The sequence below is a fragment of the Podarcis pityusensis genome, assembly GCF_964106645.2.
Source record: "Podarcis pityusensis genome assembly, chromosome: 5".
NCBI lineage: Eukaryota > Metazoa > Chordata > Lepidosauria > Squamata > Lacertidae > Podarcis > Podarcis pityusensis.
The window spans coordinates 84,844,677-84,857,401 of NC_138032.1; the positions used below are offsets into that span (position 1 = coordinate 84,844,677).

Here is a 12,725-nt window from a genome sequence, read left to right on the forward strand (position 1 = left end):
TGCCAAGGCTAAACAGGCTAAACAGGTCTGGGGCTCTAAGGGAGGCTACCCAGCCTGCTTTGCAAAACAAGAAGAGTAAATGTTTTATATGCCTCCTAATTCCCAGGAAAGGATATGTGAGACCCTGAGTTCATTTTCGCAGATTCTTCTATCTTTGCAAACACCACTTCCACATCTTCAGAACACTTTTTGTCAAAATGTAATTTTGCATTTATTTATTTTAGCTATTTTTGAACGGTTGCACATCACTGCATACTGCACACTATGCTTCTCATTCAAAAGGATACACTTCAGTGCAGTACTGTTAGTAACTGAAAATTGCATAGCAATTGCACACCGATCCCTTCTGAAAAGTGAAACAGCATAATGTAGATTACTACCACACCTCATATGTGCAGAAATAAAAAACACCACAAGCGTATAGCATTTTTTAAAATTTCCAAATAGTGAATGGGAGATGGAGAATGAGGGGATCCCAGAACTGTGCCTACTGCCCTTGAGGGGAAGCAATTGCAACCATCCTTTTTGAGATTTAGCAGGATCCATGTCCTTGGAAGGGACTATCTTGCCTGAAGATCTCATCCAATTCTGCTGCAAATTTTAATAGTTATGGACATTTTGTGTGTGTCTGTGCCCCTGGATCTATTTACTTATAATTTGGCAGGCTTCATCCACTCTGGAAGGGCTAGTATGTCTGCAAATTTCATTCACTTCTGTCTTTCATTCACTTCTCAATTGTGAATGAGTGGAAACGAAGCAGACTTGGACAAATCCTGAGCTGAATCAGACAGTCTACAAAGGCTGAGGGAGGCTATTTTCCAAAGTGCTGAATCGGAGTCCAAACAAAATATTGTGGTTAATGTACACCCTCACCAACTATTCCTGTACTCTAGTCAGATATGCAGCAGAAGGAAAACAGAGGTTCCTTACATTTCTGTTAAAACATTAGCCGTGGGAAGAGAGATGTGCAAGTTGCGTTATGAAGGCAAGCTTTTACAACTCCAGTTAAGAAACCTGGAAGTCCATAATACTGGGGACGTTGGATATGCTTGGTTATTTGCTACTTTCCAACTCCAAATCTGCTTCTCTGTGACTTTTTCACATCTATATTTGAACTTCGTTACAAGACAATTTGGAAATATTAAGCATTTACTCTGAAAAAGAGAGAGAAAGGAAAGCTATAGATTTTCTTGTTTTGATGAGGAATTGGACTATTATGGCTATAAGAGGGTACATACTTCATTGTTCCTTGAAAGTGCAATATGGCAGTATATCCAAAATCCTTATATTCCTTTTGGCTTTTTAAATGTACCTATAACTTTAGCTCTCAGAAGTCCCTAAGAAAACAAAACACAAACACAAACAAAACCCTGGTTCGAGCGCTAAAAATGTTGACCACAGCAGTCATCTGGAATATTCTTCTTTTTCTGCCAATGAAATAGAACATTACTTACCAAGATTTGTCAGCCAACATAAATTATACCTTCTTTGCAGTTGTTAGAACAGGATAGAAAAACGGCATTGGCCTACTGAGTCATCCATGCTTCCTTCATTTAATTCATATGTTGCCAACACCTGTGAAAACAATCGGCATCAGAGGCTTAAACGTTCTTTAGGGTATGCTAAAGCAAGAACTTAGTTGTCTGAGTTGGGTTTTTCTTTAGGTCTCTAAATTATTAGCAAATCTGAGAACTATGAAATTACTGTATATTTTAAGCAAGTTCATTCTGGGTTTGGATAATTTATTAGGATGAGGAAAAAACTGACACACTAAGGCAGTGTCAGGTGCCACAGGGCTCATGCTAAACAAGGCACTGATCCTCTGGTCCACTAGATTGGCAGCCTTCATTCTGAACTGCCAGGTTCACACTGTGTTGCTCCCAGACATGCCATGCACCAACCCTTGCCTGCTCTAGGTGCCCATGTGCTCCACCGCTACTCCATCAAGCTGTCTCCAGTCTCTGTGCATCATCTCCTACCTCCAGGTTCCTTCAACAGAATCTCAGAACCTGAGGCTCCAGAAATCTGGTGATCCCGATAAAGGGACTAACACAACAAGCATCAGCACCTGGCATCCTTAGACCCAACACCCTTGGAGGGTCCATTACTACTATCAGCCTTGGGATGAGCAGTTGGGTCTGTGGCATTGCACAATGACCCTGATGCAGTGTCATTCCAGGGTATTGTGGAAGATTTAAATGGAGTCTCCCTCTTAAATTTACCACTACATCCCAAGCAATGTTATATCACATCACTTGGGAAGACAGGCTAACTAATGCCAATGTACTGGAAGAAGCAAAGATCACCAGTGTCAAAGCAGTGATTGTTCATCAACTTCGCTGGACTGGTCATGTTGTGCGGATGCCTGATTATCATCTTCCAAAACAACTACTCTACTCCGAACTTAAAAATGGAAAGTGTAATGCTGGTGGTCAACAAAAGAGGTTTAAAGACTCTCTCAAGGCAAATCTTTAAAAATGTAGTATAAAGACCGACAACTGGGAAACACTGGCCTGCAAGCGCTCCAGTTGGAGAACAGCCTTTACCAAGGGTGTCATGGGTTCTGAAGATGCTCAAATTCAGGACAAAAGAGAGAAACGAGCCAAGCAGAAGCCACGCTTGGCAAACCCTCACCATGATCAACTCCCGCTGAGAAACCTATGTCCCCACTGTGGAAGGACGTGTGGATCCTGAATTGGCCTCCACAGTCACTCACGGACTTACTGTTAAAACTGTTTATGAAAGACAATCTTACTCGGCTATGAGTGATCACCAAAGAAAAAGAAGACATCAGGGGCATCATGGCTTGCAGCTGGGGACCACCAGAGGGCACTTTACTGAGGAACACCTCTGACCTGGGGCTGGCTCAGGGTACAACACCCTACCCTGTTTGACACAGAAATATGAGGTTGTCCTAGCCTCTTCTTAATGGCATGTTGAAAGATTCCCCCACCATTTGGCCCTTTTATATTTCAGCTACTTAAATTTTCTGAAGGCCAGCTGTTTTTCTTAGGAGAGCCATTGTCCATCCCCCTGACTTCCAGATATCCAGGAAAGGGACCCCTTGCAAGTTTTCATGTTTTCCCTACAAACAGATGCCAAACCCTTTAGCCACTACAGAACAGCTGTATTTTGTTAGTTGTCCGTGCGTATGTGTATTTTTTAAAAAGCTCAGCAGGACAGAAAGAAACCACATTTTACTCTTCCTCCCTGATAAAGTCACTACAAGTATGCCAGACAACTCAAAATGACACCACATTGTAAGGATAGGGGCAGTATTTTAATACAGGAAAGAAAATGAGCTTCATGCCATCATAGGGTTCACAAATCTATTTACAGCAATGTGTCCTGCTATTGTGAAGTCAGCTTGTACACACACAAGCTGAGGAAGATGGCTTTGAAATGTTATTAAGGAGAAAGAACTATTTGGTTTGGATTTGATAGAGGCTCCTAAGGTAAGCTGTGGCATGCTCTCTGCCATGTATACAACTGGTAAGTAATGAGCTATGAGAAAAACCTAGACAGCATCTTAAAAAGTAGAGACATCACCTTGCCAACAAAGGTCCGTATAGTAAAAGCTATGGTTTTCCCAGTAGTGATGTATGGAAGTGAGAGCTGGACCATAAAGAAGGCTGATCGCCAAATAATTGATGCTTTTGAATTATGGTGCTGGAGGAGACTCTTGAGAGTCCCCTGGACTGCAAGAAGATCAAACCTATCCATTCTGAAGGAAATCAGCCCTGAGTGCTCACTGGAAGGGCAGATCCTGAAGCTGAGGCTCCAATACTTTGGCCACCTCATGAGAAGAGAAGACTCCCTGGAAAAGACCCTGATGTTGGGAAAGATGGAGGGCACAAGGAGAAGGGGACGACAGAAGACGAGATGGTTGGATGGTGTTCTCGAAGCTACCAGCATGAGTTTGACCAAACTGCGGGAGGCAGTGGAAGACAGAAGTGCCTGGTGTGCTCTGGTCCATGGGGTCACAAAGAGTCGGACACGACTAAACGACTAAACAACAACAACAACATGAGAAAAACTGGTGGCAGCTGATGAAGTACCTATTTACGTCAGGAAGAAGTCAGGCCTAATCTCAAAAGTAGACTTTCTAGGTTGACCATGCCTGGCAAAGAATGGAGCAACTTGAGGAACACGTTTTCCTCCTGAATGGAAAAGAAGAGGTTGACTGTCCCAGAGATGCAGCTCCAATTTCTATCTTTTTGTTCACCTCTCTCTCTCTCTTTCTCTCTCTCTCTATCAAAGGTCTTAGGTCCTTAAACTGAATTCAGTTCTCTGCCCATTTTTCAGTAGCAAACTTGCAAGTTTTTGAAATCTTGCAAATGCTCTGTGCCTGTAAGGGGGGGGGGGTATGACAGGTTGTGTCAGACGAAAAGGTCAGTCTTAACAGAATTCCTACCTAAGTCTTCCACCTCCAAACATAACATTTCAGCCACGACTGCTCTCTGGCCATCACATAGGAGACTGCTTTCTCTGACATCTGACAAATGTTGAAGTGGAGTGTAAAATATTGTTATCACATTGCCTCGCACGGGAAGCTGTATGGTTCTGTCACTTGCATGTCAAGGTGTCTGCATGCATTGTCTGCAGCCTTAATGTGAACCTGGAAATGGGAAGACAACCTTAGCCTTCCACCGACATGATTTCATAAATTATACTAACCTTAACTATTAACTCAGACTTGGGGGGGACACACCTGTCTTTCTTAAATCATGGCCTGTGCTTGTCTCACTGCAGCATTATCCCTGACCCCCCGGGTGATGCTGTGGTGTAAAGCACTGAGCCTCTTGGGCTTGCTGATGGGAAGGTTGGTGGTTCGAATCTGTGCTACGAGGTGAGCTCCCGCTTCTCTGTCCCAGCTCCTGCCAACCTAGCAGTTTGAAAGCACACTAGTGCAAGTAGATAAATAGGTACCACTGCGGTGGGAAGGTAAATGGCATTACCGTGCACTCTGGTTTCCATCACAGTGTTCCGTTGTGCCAGAAGCAGTTTAGTCATGCTAGTCACATGACCGGGAAAGCTGCCTGTGAACAAACGCTGGCTCTCTTGGCCTGAAAGTGAGATGAGCGCCAGAACCCCATAGTCACCTTTGACTGTACTTAGTCGCCCAGGGGTCCTTTACCTTTTTTACCTTTATTCCTAACCAGGCTGGATCTAGACACATCAAAAAAGTGATTCAGTTAAACACGTTGTAAACTTCATCAAGGGAAATCCTTTTGGTGACAGACGGGACTCCACAGCGCCATCTGGTGTCACAGTGTTATAACTCATATGAAGCGCTTTTTCTTTACTAATGTAGCTGAGTTCCAGATGCCCAAATCCAGCAAGGGAGTTGTCATGTGTGTGCTATGCAGAGGATGTAGCAAAACTACAGTGCAGACCCAACCCCACAAATCTGTTGACTTTAGATGGGCCAATATCTGTGAAGAGTAAAGTGTGACTAGAGATGGATCACAGCCCTAGTGATTCATATCATTCAAGTTTCTTGGGCACATTATTATTATTATTATTATTATTATTATTATTATTATTTAAATTTATATACCACCCTATACCCAGGGGTGTCAGGCTGGTTCACAAAATAAAATCAAGATATAAAACCACAAAATATATAATAAAAATAAAAACAACAACCCAATTGCCCTCCCTCACAAAAAACCACCACATTTTAAAAGGGCATAGGATGTCAATCTAATCAACCAGAGACCTGGTTAAAAAGGAACATTTTTGCCTGGCGCCTAAAGGTATATAATGAAGGTGCTAGGCGAACTTCCCTAGGGAGAGCATTCCACAGATGGGGAGCCACTACAGAGAAGACCCATTCTCGGGTTGCCACCCTCTGGACCTCTCAAGGAGGAGGCACATGTAGAAGGGCCTCAGAAGATGATCTCAGGGTCCAGGTAGGTTCATATGGAAAGAGGCGGTCCTTGAGGTATTGCTGTCCTGAGCCATTTAAGGCTTTATAGGTCAAAACCAGCACTTTAAATTCAGCCCGGAAACTAACTGGTAGCCAGTGCAGTTGGACCAGGATCGGTGTAATATGCTCAAACCGTCTTGCTCCGGTGAGCAACCTGCCTGCTGAATTCTGCACCAGCTGAAGTTTCTGAACTGCCTTCAAAGGCAGCCCTACTTATAATACATTGCAGTCATCTAACCTTGAGGTTACCAGAGCATAGACAACAGTAGTTAGGCTATTCCTGTCCAGATAGGGGCACCTAAGACGCTGTCCCCATTCTGAACAGCTCACTGTTAACTCCTCTCTAATCTTCTTAGTTCTAAATGCTTCCGCAAAGCAACCAGCCAGGATTGCATTGGTCCAACGACATCCTGGTTGGTTCCTTTGCAGGACATCACCAGTTCCCTCAGCCAATAATTTCATTCCTTTCTCAGCGTGTTCTGGACAGGGAATCTGGATGGATGTGGTGGGAGGATACCACTAGGCTTGCTTGCTACCAGAAACTCTGCACCTATAGCAGCTGCATGCCAAGGGAGACATGCGAAAAGTACTGCTCATCTCAGAATCAGGATCCACTGATGACCGTAGAGGGCAAGCAACACAAACATTTACTTTCACAGACCCTGGGAGCCAACACAGTCCATCTGGAGAATTTGGGAGATCTTAGCTGTAACAATGACCTATCAATCTGAAAACTTAGCAAAATGGATCTCTGTGTATTTTTATATATTTGTGTGTATGTTTGTGTGTGTGTGTGTGTGAGAGAGAGAGAGAGAGAGAGAGAGAGAGAGAGAGAAGAAAAGAAAGAAAGAAAGAAAAAAGAAAGAGAAAGAGAGAAGAAGAAGAGTTTGGATTTGATATCCCGCCTTTCACTCCCTTTAAGGAGTCTCAAAGCGGCTAACATTCTTCTTTCCCTTCCTCCCCCACAACAAACACTCTGTGAGGTGAGTGGGGCTGAGAGACTTCAGAGAAGTGTGACTGGCCCAAGGTCACCCAGCAGCTGCATGTGGAGGAGCGGAGACGCGAACCTGGTTCCCCAGATTACGAGGCTACCGCTCTTAACCACAACACCACACTGGCTCACAGAGAGAGAGAGAGAGAGAGAGAGAGAGAGAGAGAGAAAGAAAGAAAGAAAGAAAGAAAGAAAGAAAGAAAGAAAGAAAGAATTCAGAAAGTGGACAGCCTTTGATCTAGAAAGGCAAGCTTTAGCAACATTCAGCAAAGGCTATCTAAAGTTGCTAATGCCATCTGTATAGCATAGTTCCAGGCCAATGCGGTGTGTAACGTCCACAATCAGCCAATCTGGAAAAAAGGCTTCATGGATGCTATTGTGGTCCATAGGCTGCAGTTCAGCCAGAGCAACTCCCTCCCGAGTGTTGTGTCCCTGACACCTGCTTCCTTCTTTGGCTAATGATGTCGTGCTCTTCCAAAGTGTCTACGTGCAACCGCAGCAGGCTCTGCTGAAAAGAGGAAATCATGATTACCCTTTGCAGTGTGTCCTGATTGCCTCCACCGTTAGACACCTGTCTCGCTGGCAAACACCTTTTATATGGTAACCAGGGAGAAGCAGGTTGGCCTTTCAAATGCTGGAGGTGGCTGGAATCACTGCGATCCAGATGCAGGAAGCAAACTTCCTTGTTCCCCATTAACTAACTTGGGAGGAACATATTAGCATTCAATCAGCAGACCACCCAAAATTGTGGCACACTGCAGAGCAGCCCACCATTACACACTGCAGCAGAGTATGGCGTTAAAAGCAATAAGCACACCACCGCTGCAGAGTTGTTGGGGTCAAGTCAGGGCATTAAAACACATCTGGGAATTAAATCTTGTTCCCCTGTTTAACTCATCCTGAAACTGGGAATGCTGCTGGGTCTGTGGTCTATCACGTTGCCTTGAAGCCCCTGATCAGAGGAAGGCATTGCCCTCATTGACCCTCTTCAGCACAGTGTACACCCCTTAAATTTAGGATGACAGTTGTCAATAAAAATATTGTACAAAAATAAAATAAAATAGGATAACAGTGTTGTCAAAGTTTTGATCATGAACTTTGATGACCAGTACTGTTTATTATTAGGGGACGTGGGTGGCGCTGTGGGTTAAACCACAGAGCCTAGGGCTTGCCGATCAGAAGGTCAGCGGTTCGAATCCCTGTGATGGGGTGAGATCCCGTTGTTCGGTCCCAGCTCCTGCCAACCTAGCAGTTCGAAAGCATGTCAAAGTACAAGTAGGGAAGTCCAGCGGGAAGGTAAACGGCGTTTCTGTGCGCTGCTCTGGTTCGCCAGAAGCAGCTTAGTCATGCTGGCCACATGACCCGGAAGCTGTATGGCGGCTCCCTCAGCCAATAAAGCGGGATGAGCGCCGCAACCCCAGAGTCGGTCACGACTGGACCTAATGGTCAGGGCTCCTTTACCTTTACCTTACTGTCTATTATTAATAGTAAGCATTAGGATTTGGTATTATTTGTGCTTGCTTTAATATGCTATTGTTCATTGCCCTGGATTTCTTTGTGTAAGAAAGGCAAGATGTAAATATTTGGCTGAATAAAAATAAATACCTTAAGTAGGAGGTGAGCATTCTGACCCCAGAGTCTAGAAGGAAGGGCCTTGCAGGCTCACAGGTAAGGCTGGAACTTGGATAGGAGTCTGTTGTGCTCCAGTTTGACTAATAATAGTTGGAATAAATCAAAATTCCGCACTTTTTGGGGGGTGGGGACGCATTGCTTCTCCAAGCCCAACTAAAAGTTGAGCCAGGGTTAAGGTTCTTGTTGCTGGCATCCACCTGTCTCAGGAGACAATGGAAGAGTGCACTTTTGGGGTGAGGTCAAGCTGTTGTGGCTGTAGAGACCAATACAGGGAAGACATGTTTCATTGCAACTGGGGGAAATGAAGGTGTCCACTTGTGCTGCTGCACCAAGGCGTTTCTTCTCTGTGCTCCTCCCAGTAGTCATTGCTCCTCTGGTCACTGCTATGGATACATGATCTGACTATCTCCAGGCTCTATGGTTGTCATTGCAGTTGAGGTTCACCTATTGTTAATTAAGGGAAGGAGTGCAGTTCAGTGATGGAACATCTGCTTGGCTTGCAAGAGGTTCCTGGTTCAATCCCCAGCAATTGGGTTGGGTATGTCCTTCATCTGAAACCCAGGTGAGCCACTGCCAGTCAGCATATAGACAATCCTCAGCTAGATGGACCAATGATCTGACTTGGTATAAGGCAACATCCCATGTTCCAAAATTAAGAGTGCCAGGTTAGCATATATCATGGATGTAGTCATCTGTGGATGTCTTGAAGAACATCAACTGCCAACCCAGTTTTCAGCACTGGTTTGTCAGACCAGTCCTGTTTTGCTTTAGAAATTTTGAATGTGTAATGGATCAACTCTACTTCTACAGAACTGAAGACCTGAAGACACCAAAGCTCGTAAAATTGCCATATGTATCCACAAAGGTCAATAGAGTTGATAATGAAAGTGGATGGTTGGTATTTGTAGAAATCCATAATGTTGTTCTGATACTCTTTACCTGTCAGATTGTGCCCCATTTTCACTAGCAGGCCTGAGTTCAAGTCCCAGCTCAACTGTGTGGCCTTGAGCCAGTCAACTGGCTATTACCAACAGACATTGACTGGCAAAATAGGAACTGCAGTTGATGTATGGGGAAATTGATGAATGCTCTGTCTGTTCAGGCAAGCTACCCATCTAAAAATAAGCCACTTCATCCATAGTCACCTAACGGTGTGTTGAGAACTTAAGTTCTGCTTTCCATCTTCAGGAAACTGCTCCGCATTTACTACCACATTGTGACTTTGAACTAGGATAATGAACAACATCCGTGATTTCTCAATCGTTTGTGAAGTTCAGTTGATGACCCTGCAGGGAGGTTTAGATTTGGGTCTTTCTGCTTTCCTCTCCTCCTCCTCCCCTCTTTCCTCCTCATCTTCCTGTTTTTTGTTTTCGCCAGTCCATCCATCACTGGGTAGACATGATGCATTCCCTCTAACCCTCCAGAACTACCATCTGGCTCTACCTCTGTGGTATAAACATTTGCTAGCTGCAGCCCTCCCATGCAGGAACAAGCTGTTTGACTCATCATGAACGCAGGGACCAGGCAGCTGAGGCTTGGACTAAACTGTGCCTTGGGGGGGGGGAGTAACTTTGGCTAGCAAAAGAGATAGCATTTTAAATTCTCTAGATAAGATTAATCCATTAAGCATTTTGGTATTCTAGAATATATGGGGCTCTGTTTCTCTCTCACATGCTCACTCCACTGCCACCTCAACCACTAGTTATTGGGGGTGGGCCTGGCAGCCTCTCTTCATCCATTCCACCTGAGTCAGTGGCTTGTGGCATACCTGGCTGGGCTTGAATCAGCCTTGTCTTCTTCTTTGGCGATCACTCGTAGCCGAGTAAGATTGTCTTCCATGAACATGGTCTTAACAGTGAATCCGTAAGTGACTGTGGAGGCCAATTCAGGATCCACACATCCTTCCATGGGGGGGGGGGGGGACATAGGTTTCTGGGCGGGAGTTGATCACGGTGAGGGTTTGTCAAGCGTGCCTTCCTCTTAGCACGTTTCTCCCTTTCGTCCTGAGTTCAAGCGTCTTCAAAACCCATAATACCTTTGGTAAAGACTGTTCTCCATTTGGAGCACTCACAGGCCAAACTCTTTTCTTTTCTTTTCTTATAAATTTATTTATTTGGTTTTTCAAATTAAAGTTTTACAATCACATATCCAACATACATCATAAAAACTAGATTCCCAAGAATCTCCTGGACTTCTCCCCTTTGTGGGTCCTATTGTTAATCATTTCCTCCTGCATCTTTTTTTAGTAATCCAAATCTTTTACATCTCCATTATATCCAAAATCCACCATTGATATGATGATATATAACGAATTGAAAAAGGTATTTAAATATACCTTCTTGAAGAAACCAGAGGCCTTTCTCCTGGGCATAGTCGGCCAATTGGTGCCAAAGAAGGACAGAACTTTTTTTATGTATGCTACTACAGCAGCAAGAATTCTCATTGCAAAGTATTGGAAGACACAAGATCTACCCACCTTGGAAGAATGGCAGATGAAGGTGATGGACTATATGGAATTGGCAGAAATGACTGGCAGAATCCGAGACCAGGGAGAAGAGTCGATGGAAGAAGATTGGAAAAAGTTTAAAGACTATTTACAGAAATATTGCAAAATTAATGAATGTCAGAATGATGTCGGATAGAAACTAAGTGGTCTTTAGCCGAAATGTTATAAGGGAATATGAAAAAAAATGGTTTATTAATAGGTAAAAATTTAAAATTACAAATACTTTATGATTAACGATTAGGATACATAAAGAGGGGAGGGATTTGTTGAACTAATAACTGAATTGGAATACAAAAAAGGGAGGTGTGAGGAGGTCCTGGAAATAAGCAAATGAAGGCTAAGTAACGGAAGGAATGAACTGTTTTTAACTGTTTTTATTTTGTATTTTTCTTTTTTCTTTTTTTCTTTTTTTGTCTTGTAATATTCTGAAAACCTTAATAAATATCTTATAAAAAAATAAATCCACCATTAAATTACAGGTGTTATTCCAATCCTACTAACGATTTTAACTGTTTACAATGATTTTTAAGATATATTATAAATTTCCCCCATTCCTTATTAAAATTTTAGTCTTCCTGATTTCTGATTCTTCTGGTCATTTTTGCCATTTTGGCATAATCCATCAACTTAACCTGCCATTCCTCTCTGGTTGGGACTTTATCTTCTTTCCATCTCTGCCTTTTGGCTAACATCAAGTGTAGCAACAATCTGTTGTCAAAGGAAGGAAAGTATTTTGTGTGTGTTTTAAATCTGACTCAGAAATGGATAGAGCAGTGCAAGGTCATTCCTCTAGCTTCACTTCCACCCTGCCAATTTAGGACTACCACCTTAAGATCATTTTGCTTGTGTCCCTCTAGTCATGTTATTTTCTTTCAGTTTAACTTGGATTTCTTGAAATGTTTTGGAGTTTTCTTCTACCAATACCCCCCTTTTCTTTTCTTTTCTTTTATCAGTTTCACTGTGTTTTGTTTTTTTCAGCCCCTCCACTCCATAGGCTTTAAAACCACATCATTACAGCATTATCACGTTCAGGAGAGCATGATCACAAAGAATCTGAACGTTGAGCAGAAGCATGAAAATGAGTCGCCATCACTTTAGCTGTTCACGAAAGCTTTCCTAAAAGGGACGACTGAAACCACCTTTTTAAAAGTGAAAGGGAGCTTCAGTATTGGAATTCTCATCCCACCGTTGCTCAACTGCTCTTGGATGCTGAAACCCCTCCATGAAATATTCTACTCATGATTCTACTCATTCTCCATCGCTGGAGCTCCCTCTTGGCTCCAGAGAGACTAGAGCCCTGCGGGACTTGACATCTTTCCGCAGGGCCTGCAACACAGAGCTGTTCCACCAGGCCTTTGGCCAGGGCACAGACTGACCCCCTCCTCTGGCAATCCACACAGAACTCTAGCCCAAAGGTTGCCATTAATCTGATTTGAATTGATTTTATAATGAAATGGTTTTAGAATGTTGTTTTAATGTTGTTAGCCACTCTGAGCCCGGCTTCAGCTGGAGAGGGAGGGATATAAATAAATTATTATTATTATTATTATTATTATTATTATTATTATTGGTGCACCTTCTCTCCTCTTCAAAATCCTTCCTTTTCCATAAAGCCAGCTAACACTAAGCCTGTGTCTTGAAGCTTGCTCACATTCAACTTTGCC

The 12,725-nt window shown here is 43.3% G+C and overlaps 1 long non-coding RNA gene across 1 annotated transcript; it reads right to left on the reverse strand.

Annotated features, from left to right (window-relative positions):
- Window positions 1-410: 410 nt before the first annotated feature.
- On the reverse strand, window positions 411-1,577 carry LOC308476725. The gene is made up of 3 exons (XR_013986074.1): window positions 1,455-1,577; window positions 1,239-1,337; window positions 411-1,154 (listed from the first exon to the last, which is right to left on the reverse strand). It is a non-coding gene; the product is annotated as an uncharacterized lncRNA (long non-coding RNA).
- Between the last annotated feature and the right edge of the window lie 11,148 nt (window positions 1,578-12,725).